We start from the raw sequence: 9279 nt of genomic DNA on the forward strand, positions 1-9279 counted from the left end.
AGGACTTGAACCAGTGACCCTTGGATTGCATACCAAAGTCCTATCAGACTGAGCTGCTGCCATCCCAAGAATCCAATAATATGATAAAAACTGTTGCTTAGTGTTTTTAATGCAAAACTAACTTTACCACTGGAAGCATGTGTAACACTTATATTATCTTCAGATTCTGCTCACTTACCATGTCCATGATTAAAAAACCACAGCTGTGACACACCTCTGGTGATGGATGTACTCCAGAGTACTAGATAAAGAAAAAAAAAAAACACTTGTATGATTTCTGTTATCTATTTCTGCCCTGACAACAAATGAATAAATCATATACTTGTATAATTACATAAACATGCTAAAACAGAACAGTCTTACCAAAAAATCCTCCTCACAATAGATTCTTCCTGACACTGCATAAAAAGTCTTTCCACTGAGCTTTTTACCTAAACAAACAAACAAACAAACAAACAAACAAACAAACAAACAAAAACAGAATGAGCAATAAGATGAATGTTTGTCATGGTGCAGTATCTGATCATATACTGATGTTAAATGTTCAACTTTCAAACCGTTCCAGAATAAAACAAAACAGAGATGAGGAATAATAACCATCATTCCTTTAGACAAATTATATATTTTTTAATTCAAAAATGGAGTTGATTTCACAAGAGTATTAATCTGTATTATTTTGTACACTTACGTGATCACGTTAATCCAATAAATGGGAATAATCAGATAATGGTAATGATCTGCATTTACATGCACCTTAATAATCTATTTTTTATGAAAACCTGGTTTATAGGATTCTGTCCTTAGCCAGATTTCTTTCCGCAAGTTCACGAGGTAAAATTCAAACCTGTTGTTATCAAAACTGTGATGGTGGTGTTGGTAATGCACCAGAATGCTGTAGGTAGTGTTTTCTTTGTAGTTATATGATTTAGAAACAAATGATTACACCCAGCTACTTTATCATCATTTATTATTTCATTCAGAGCGGGGATTTAAGCACTAATCATCAGCACACCATAGAACAAACATAGTTTGTGATGTATTTGTTTTTTAAGGGTAAAATTTAATAAGCGCTATACCAGTACTAGTTCACAAAGTTGTTTGAGCGCTTGAGTTCGAAAATTACTGTGAAATCCTTTCTCCATCCTTCACAGATATAACAGAATGGAAGAATCCAGATTAAACTGTTTACATGTGCTGAATAATCAGATTAATGAGCAAGAAGTGAGTTGTGTTAATCCAATCTTTATTATTCGATAAAGGCCTATGTGTTTTAAGAATATGGGATTATGCTGTTTACATGACTAGTCGAGTAATCAGGTAACTCCCTAAATCTAATAGTGATTACTTTATTAGTGTCCATGTCAACAGGCTTGTTGATTTTCCCCTCTTTATCTCACTGGATTTTTTACAAAGGTGATGCCATGTGTTACACCAGCTAGAACTCAGTCTGCCTGATGCACCATCTGTGATTCAGATATCCCTTTAGTAATAGTGATAAGACCACAATGGAGCCATGCTTACATGGAAATGATTCACTGAAACTGGATTGTTTTTCATTCCCAGTGTCAAAAGGTTCCACGTTCAGATAACGTTCTGATAACTGTGTACATGGATCAGCAAACAAAAAGGCTGAAGAGCAGTCTGACTGAATACTTTGCCCAAATGATGCTGTCCCCTTTTTCTGGGTGAAGATTTTTTCTTCAAAATGAATGGCGGTTGTTGAATAAAAGATTAGAATATGAAAACTTTAAAGTCTAACAGTAACAAGGAGCCCAAATCCAATGACTGGTATGCTTAACATTAAAATGATGACTTTTCTGAAAAAGTAATCTACCAAATCGAGAGTGTTTTGTTGTACATGTCTGTTCAGGCTATCAGTCACTAAGCAGTGCACAGTGAGGTTTTTTCCTAAATATAATCGAAACGATTGTGGTACAAAAAAATTCACCACCTGTACAATGTGAGGACATGAACACATTAGCTAATGGGACTTTTTTTTCTTCAACCAGTCTTCTGCATTGGCTTCATTTTTGAGGACCAGAGGTTGCAGCATGATTTTAAACAGGCAGGCAGACTACAGCTCCTACTATCACAGGGCAACCATTGGTATAAAGTCAACAGGAAGTTACTGACTTGGTTAAAGGGTGTTGGAGTTATTTGACAGTATTGATCCATCAGTTTTAGTTCAACTCTGAAAAGACCTAAGATCCAGCCACTGTGATTTCAAATCTGGAGGTATGTGTGGGCAGAGTTCACCATCATACCCTTGGGCAGAGCCTTTAGATGTATTTTAGATGTTTTAAGATGTAATTAGATGTGTTTAGTTGTGTTTCGATGTTACCTGTTGTACGTGTATCCCTGCTGGGGTTCTTTTGGTCATGTTTCTGGTGGATTGTAGTTGTTTTTGATGTGATTTGCAACCTGGGTGAAGTTATCCACTGAGCTGGAGTTTGACTTTAGCTTGTGCCAAAGAATGCATGGTATTCTTCATCAGTATGTATAGTCTTGCTATGAGGTTGACTCTCTGCTTTGTTCTTGCCAGAGGAGACCCAACTTACCACATATTTTCAAGAGTAGCTACGGCTCTGTCATACTGGAAAATATTTAACACTTTCAAAGTGTAGTTTAACTATTTATTTCCATTAAGGAAATATCAAATTTTTATTGTAAAGCTCATAAGTACTCAGTTCTTAAGGTAAACTTTAGATTTTTTTTACTTTTACTTGAGTAGGCTTATAGAGCAGTACTTTTATTTTACTGAACTCCTACTTAATTACAATAGTACTTTTTTCCATCTCTGATAGCAACATGCAATCAGTGCCACATTTCACTACTTTACTTCTCTCTGGTTTGGGAACTCTGACTTGCAGGTAAAAATGACAATGAAAATGGTGGCATTTTCTAAAGGTTGCACTATTACCTGTGGATTTGTCTCTACAACCGAATCAGAACAGCACTCCTTCTAATGTGATATTTGTGAGTCAGTAAGTTACATTGGTTGTTATTGTGTAAAAGCCACTGCTGGTTGAGTTTAACTGGTCATCACAACTTTTAACATTAGTCTGTTTTTTTTTCTGATCTTCCATCATGAAACAAAATACTTTTAAACCAGATTAGCTGTTTCTACTCGATAATCTCAAACATTAAAGATTAAAGGTCCGTTTTTTTGTTGCTTTCAGATTTTTAAACCACAATTTTCAACCAAAAGAAGAGAACTCACTGCAAAAGCTGCAGGTGAAACAGTCATCGTGGAATAAGTGTCCCATCGCTCTGCAGGCTCTCTCTTCACCAAACACTCCTTTATTGCATCCAGTACAGCTTCCTTAAGAACACAAGAAGAAATTCACCAATATCAGACCGTACAGGTTGAAAGCACACTCATGCACATGTCAAATACTCACATCTTATACCTACAGAGTCGTTGAATTAATATATACAACAAAAAAGAGTTATTAATAGTAAACATTTTGTTTCCTTACCAAAGTAATAATTAGAGCTATGTGTTGGTTCCATGCTTGCTGTATGTATCCCAGTTGTCTCTGCCTCCTAGAGCTTACAGTATGACCGTCTGTGGGTCTAATTTTATGTGCAGAGCAGACAGCTGTAAGGGGAGCCGCTGTCCTGGTTTATGGGTGCAGCATTCAGTGCTTTTGGTCCCAGTGGGGGCAATGAGTCCTCAGACCCCCTGACTCCTCCAGGTTTGCATGCTGAGTGTGCAGGAGGAGACAGATGAGGCCAACTGGTGTCTTAAAGCACAAGTTAGAACATAACGAGTGTGATATTTAGAAACTCCTGGTCCTAGATGCTTTAAAGATCAGAATGATTTCTCTATTAGTTGTCTAGTACAGAAGCCCTTAGCAGACACACATTCATTTTTTTACTCCAGTTTTGTAGGTTAATGAGCAATCTCCTGTTGTCTCCTGTTATTTATCTCTTGGTCCTAGGATTACAAGGTACAACACACACAGAAGTAGTCTTACCTCATTAGTGTGGGCAGAGGCAGCATGGCATGGTCTGGCCTGTCACAGTGGCCAGCCTATTGTTTTGTTTTCTAGGTCACCAGAAAATTATTACAAGAGAACAAGCTTTGTTATCTTAAGATACATTCTTTGGTTATAATGAGAAACCCAGCTTTGGGAAAGAACCTGAACTACAACTACAAATTTACTCTTGATCAGAGGAAAAATGAGGAAATAACATTTGTAAACAAGTGTGTTTTGTTGTCAAAGCTGTTGTTGTTGTCAAATGACACATTTGTGAAAAAATGCCCCTACATTGTATGAAACTGAAGCCACTTTGAGTTAATAATACCAGAATTGACCAGTTTCCCTTGAGTATCACAGTAAGTTTACCTAAGTAAATTTAATCCGATTTGAATAATATTGTACTCTGAGACAAGTAACATTTAGTCCCAGTGTATATAGTCAAACTTCCACTGATTGCAAGGTAAGTTTTTTAGTTGTTTTTTTTGCTCACAACAGTGTTTTGATTTAAATCTAAATGATGATTAAATAATTAGTAAGTACTAGACATTCTGTTCAGATATTTAAAAAAAATACTGACAAATGTATGACAATAACCCAGAGGCAGAGCCCGATAAGTAAGGTTGAAGGAGTTTATTTCACAATAGCAATAGTGCAGAAGCAGTGAGTACTGGCTTATGGTTGGCAGAAGCCATGGCAAAGAGATGGATGCGCTGGAAAAGAGGAGGAGAAAAACTGATTATCGCTTGAGAATCACTAGAAAAAATTACTAGATTCAAAGGTTGGAGACGAGCGAGGTTACCACACTGGAAGCTGTAGTATACTCTGGCATCTGAAAGTTCAATACAATGTGATTAAAAGGAGATTTTGTTTGCCAAAGATTAGCAGCAGCCGTGATTGCCCATTGCTCCCGTCCTCACTTTCTTATGACAGGGCTGTTTTTGCTAAATACAGTGTTGTTGTATGTTATATATATGTTAAAAAAAAAAAAGTTTCGACAGACGTATAATGAGTACCCAGAAGCAGAGCCTGAGATGATAAAGTAAGGTAGTAAGGTAGATAATAATGCAAATGATGGTGAGTGTGGTTCACGGTTGACAGATGCCCTGGCAGAGATGGAGGCACTGCAAAAGAGGAGGACAAAAAAGAGTTAGATAAAGGAAATAACTCACTGAAGAATCACTAGCAAAAATGAGTAGATCCAGCCAGGTGACCACACTGGAAGCTGAAGTACACTCTGGCATCTGAAGCATGAGGTCTGCACAAGGTGATTAAAAGCAGATCTTGATTGCAAAGGATTAGCTGCAGCAGTGACACCTAATGAGCTGCAACCGTGACTGCCCAGTGCTCCTGCCCTCACCAACCAGCCTGCAGTGAGAGAAAGAAAAAGAGAGACACCTTTTCAGGAAATTAATTTAACTGCATTAGATAGACATAAAATTTTGTAGAAATGTCTAAAAACAATTGCCTTTCTCTATTAAAGAGAAAGTCTTTCTTTTTTCTTTCGTTTTTTTTTTTTAACTTCACTGCCTGTTGACCACTAAACTAATACAATGTCTGCAAGCTTGAAGCAAACACTAGCATTTTTCTGTGCTAAAAACTCTTAATTCAAACACTAAAACTTAAACTCTTAATGTACCCTCATGTTATGAATTACTTTATTCCAAATTAAATTATGAAGAGCAACTAACCTCTGTTGTTTCTCGGCCACTTCTTTCCTGTGCGAGAGTTGTGTTATGGCGGCTATATCATAACCTAAAACATGGTGTGGTTAAAGTATTACTCCAGCAGAATTTCATGTGTTTTTGTTCCATTTCTAGTGGCAGCTAATAAATACACTCAAAAAAAGAGTTATATTGACTATCTTTTTTTTTTTTTTTTTAGATTTATTTTGGGGTATTTATTAGATAGAGGAGGACAGTGGATAGAGTCAGAAACAGGGTCAAGAGTGGGGGAGAGACATGCGGTGAGGGGCCTCAGGCCGGTTTCGAGCCCGGGCCGCCCGCGTACATGGGGAGCCCCCTTTAACCACTAGGCCACCTGCTCCCCATATTGACTATCTTTGAGAAAATTATTTGTAACTCTGGAAAAATTATTTCCTATTTTTTCTAGTGTATGATGCCTATCACAGACGGTTCAAATCATAGATTGTAGAAAGAATTGGACAAACCCCGTGTGACGTCAGCCGTCTGCTTACAATAGGTGGACTCAAACAGCTCTTGAAGCCAATCCACAGCGGCTTTCATATTGAAATCGTGGTCTCAACTGAACTTTGGATCAGCCTAACAGCCTGCCCACCAAGCGCGACTTCCTGTCAGCTAGCTAGCAAGCATTCTGGTTGACAGGAATGTAGCCTCTGCCTGTCGAGCTATCTGTCAATCAAATGAGATGCGCCAATCAGTGCAAAGTGAGGTTTATCCTAAATATAACCCAAACGATGGTGGTACAAAAAAAAAATTCACCCCCATACAGTGAGAGCACAATAAGACACTAGCTAATGAGACACGTTTGGTGTTTTGAACCAGGCTGTAAACCAGTTTATTTCTAGTGTAAAAACCGGCTGTTTAACATGTGTCCAGATGGGACTTCTGGTGTTCTTGCAGCCAGCCTCAAGTGGACACTCGTGGTATTTAAATTTTTTGCACTTTTGCATTGGCTTCATTTTTCAGGACTGGAGGTTGCTGCTTGGTTCAAATACTGATTGAATGCATTATGTTGAAAACCACGGTTGGTTATGTGATATACAGTTGAACTGCTTTATAGAAAATACTGGAAGGTTGGAGACATGGTCTCAAATCTATAGGGGCCAGTATCAGTCCAAAAGGTTACAAGACAAATTTGAATGGCTGTGATCTTATTAGTGCAAAAGGAAAGGTCAGCACTTTTAACAACACAGAGACTCAACGTGCTTTTATGCTAGATACAAAGGCATTTCAATCAGGAGTGTTGGGATAATGGTCAGAAAACTCAAGCCCCCATGGAGTCCTGAAACTGCTGGTGAAAGTATTAGCCAATGATTTCATCCGAGACTAATATGATAAAGAAGCTAACTGCAAAGACTTTGTGGTGATGGGGAGGTGGAAGATCACATGTCACAATGGCATGAATGAACTGGTTGAAGAGAAAACTATATTCAAAAATAGACTGCAGAAATATGATAGGCTAACAATGAAGGATTGGCACAGAACTGTTAAATAGATATGGCAAAGTGATGTGAACAGCTGATTACATGGAAATGAGTAAGCATGCACAGAGAAGTGTGTGCAACATAGTGTGAAAAAGGCTCAAATGCAGAATATAGTCTTCCTGACCAAACCTTTAATAGGGTTATATCAAAAAATAGCACACTATAAACATTTTTCACTCTTTGACACAGTCTCCTGTGGTCTAAATGAAACGTCTTTGGTCAAAATATTGTAGTATGCTGGGAGGTATGTGGGTAGAGTATCCTTGGACGTTGTGCAGGAACTGTTTTAAAAAGCCGTCTGATATCACCTGTTATGCAGTAATCAAGGTTCTTTTACACATCCCTGATAGATTACTGTTGTTGAGAATGTTCAGAGTAATATAAACAACAGTGCAAAAAGTTTGTGTTGGGCTTGATATATTTGATCCAGTGTCATGTGCATGATAGGTGGAGCAAGGGGGCGTGGCTTACTGAGCTTATGTCCGAACGTCTCTTCAAAAGCCCTTATTCTTTCTTTCCTAAATAAACTATATATTTCCTGGCATTTAAATCTAAATTCACATTTAAAATTGTTTAAATAGTGCATGCCCCTGGACTCACTTAAATTTGGAATTACCTATTTTATTTACCACTTCTTGCTCTGTCCTGATGCACATGCATTTTATGCACAAACACACAACCATTCTAGATCATTCTACAATGGACAATAACGCCACCCTGCAAAAAAATAACAACAAAATAATAATAATCCAAAGCAGCTTCTAACAACCACAGACAGCAGCCAGAGTGGCTCTTTTACCCATGCTGATCCAACAGCCAGCATCAGACCATCTCAACCAAAACTGCTCCATAGTTGGCTTAAAGTATGTTTTAATGAGAATCAAACAAAGCCGTGAAAAAAACAGACCCTTCATGGATGCAGACTTCATCATTATCATTACCAGCATGGCAGCCAAATAAGATTACAGATGCACAGTAGGAGCATATTTTTCAAAATTGGAGTATCAATAATAATAAATTTAAATTGAACCTAATTCTGTTACAAATCTGGGGGCCCACTTTCCATCTATCAGGGCCACTGATGTCATGGGCCCCCACTTTCTATAGTTAGCTCTGAATATAGATAAGATTCACAAGGATTAAAATGAGTAGTAACTTTTTTAACTCTTTTAAAAAGTGAACATCTTCAGAAAGAAACCTTAGACCAAACAAGCAGAAACCAGCATATCTGCTTTGAAACCAAGACTGGGTCTCCTTTAAACAATGACCTCAACCCCAGAGATGACTTCATCTGTTTCATTCTGCAGGACTGAAACTCCTGTAACAAGACATGTAGAGCTCATTTATCTTGTGTTGCTGCCCTCATGTGGACTATTCAGGCCCTTCATTTCCTTTGATTAGATCTGCCCAGATAACAGCTGGACATAAATGCTGGGATTGATGCCAAAGAGAAGGGCTGAACGTAACTGAATGAATAAATGTGTTTTTATTAAGGCTTTGTTTCCATTGCTGTTTCACTTATTTATGGCTTGTAATTGTATTAAGACCATATCTGCCCCTGAAAAATGGAGAAGAACAGGAATAAGAGAAGGAGGATGACAGCAAATGTTGTTGCAAATTAAATCAGGTCCATTATCAGCCCAATAATAAACAATACAAAGTATTCAAAGCACATATTACAAAACCCTTAATGTTTCCAGACTGACATGTAGTACATTAACAGCGTAGAGCTACAGATATTTATCTATCTAAAACTCAATAAAGTTGCCTGTAAAGAAACTAGTGAAACTGCACAGCACATGTTTGGCCGTCCTGCAGGCGGAGGGTGAAGTGTGACAGCTGCTGCTTGCTTCGTCTCTGAGGTCTGTTGTTGAGACTCACTGAAGCTGGTTCAATCCACCACACCGCCCACTCTGCATGCTGTCAGACTGGTTCAGCGAAAACACTCAGTGTCACTTGTTATGGGTTTAGAATAGTCATTTTGACTAAAAACTGTGTTTGCTTTTGTTTAATGGCTCAAAAAAATATTTAACATTTTATTTTTGGTGTTTTGTGATTTAAGATTCTGGTTTAAACAAGAATATATAAAGTTGAAATTATGACATTAGA

This window comes from Cheilinus undulatus, linkage group 16, assembly GCF_018320785.1.
Source record: "Cheilinus undulatus linkage group 16, ASM1832078v1, whole genome shotgun sequence".
NCBI classification, from domain to species: Eukaryota; Metazoa; Chordata; class Actinopteri; order Labriformes; family Labridae; genus Cheilinus; species Cheilinus undulatus.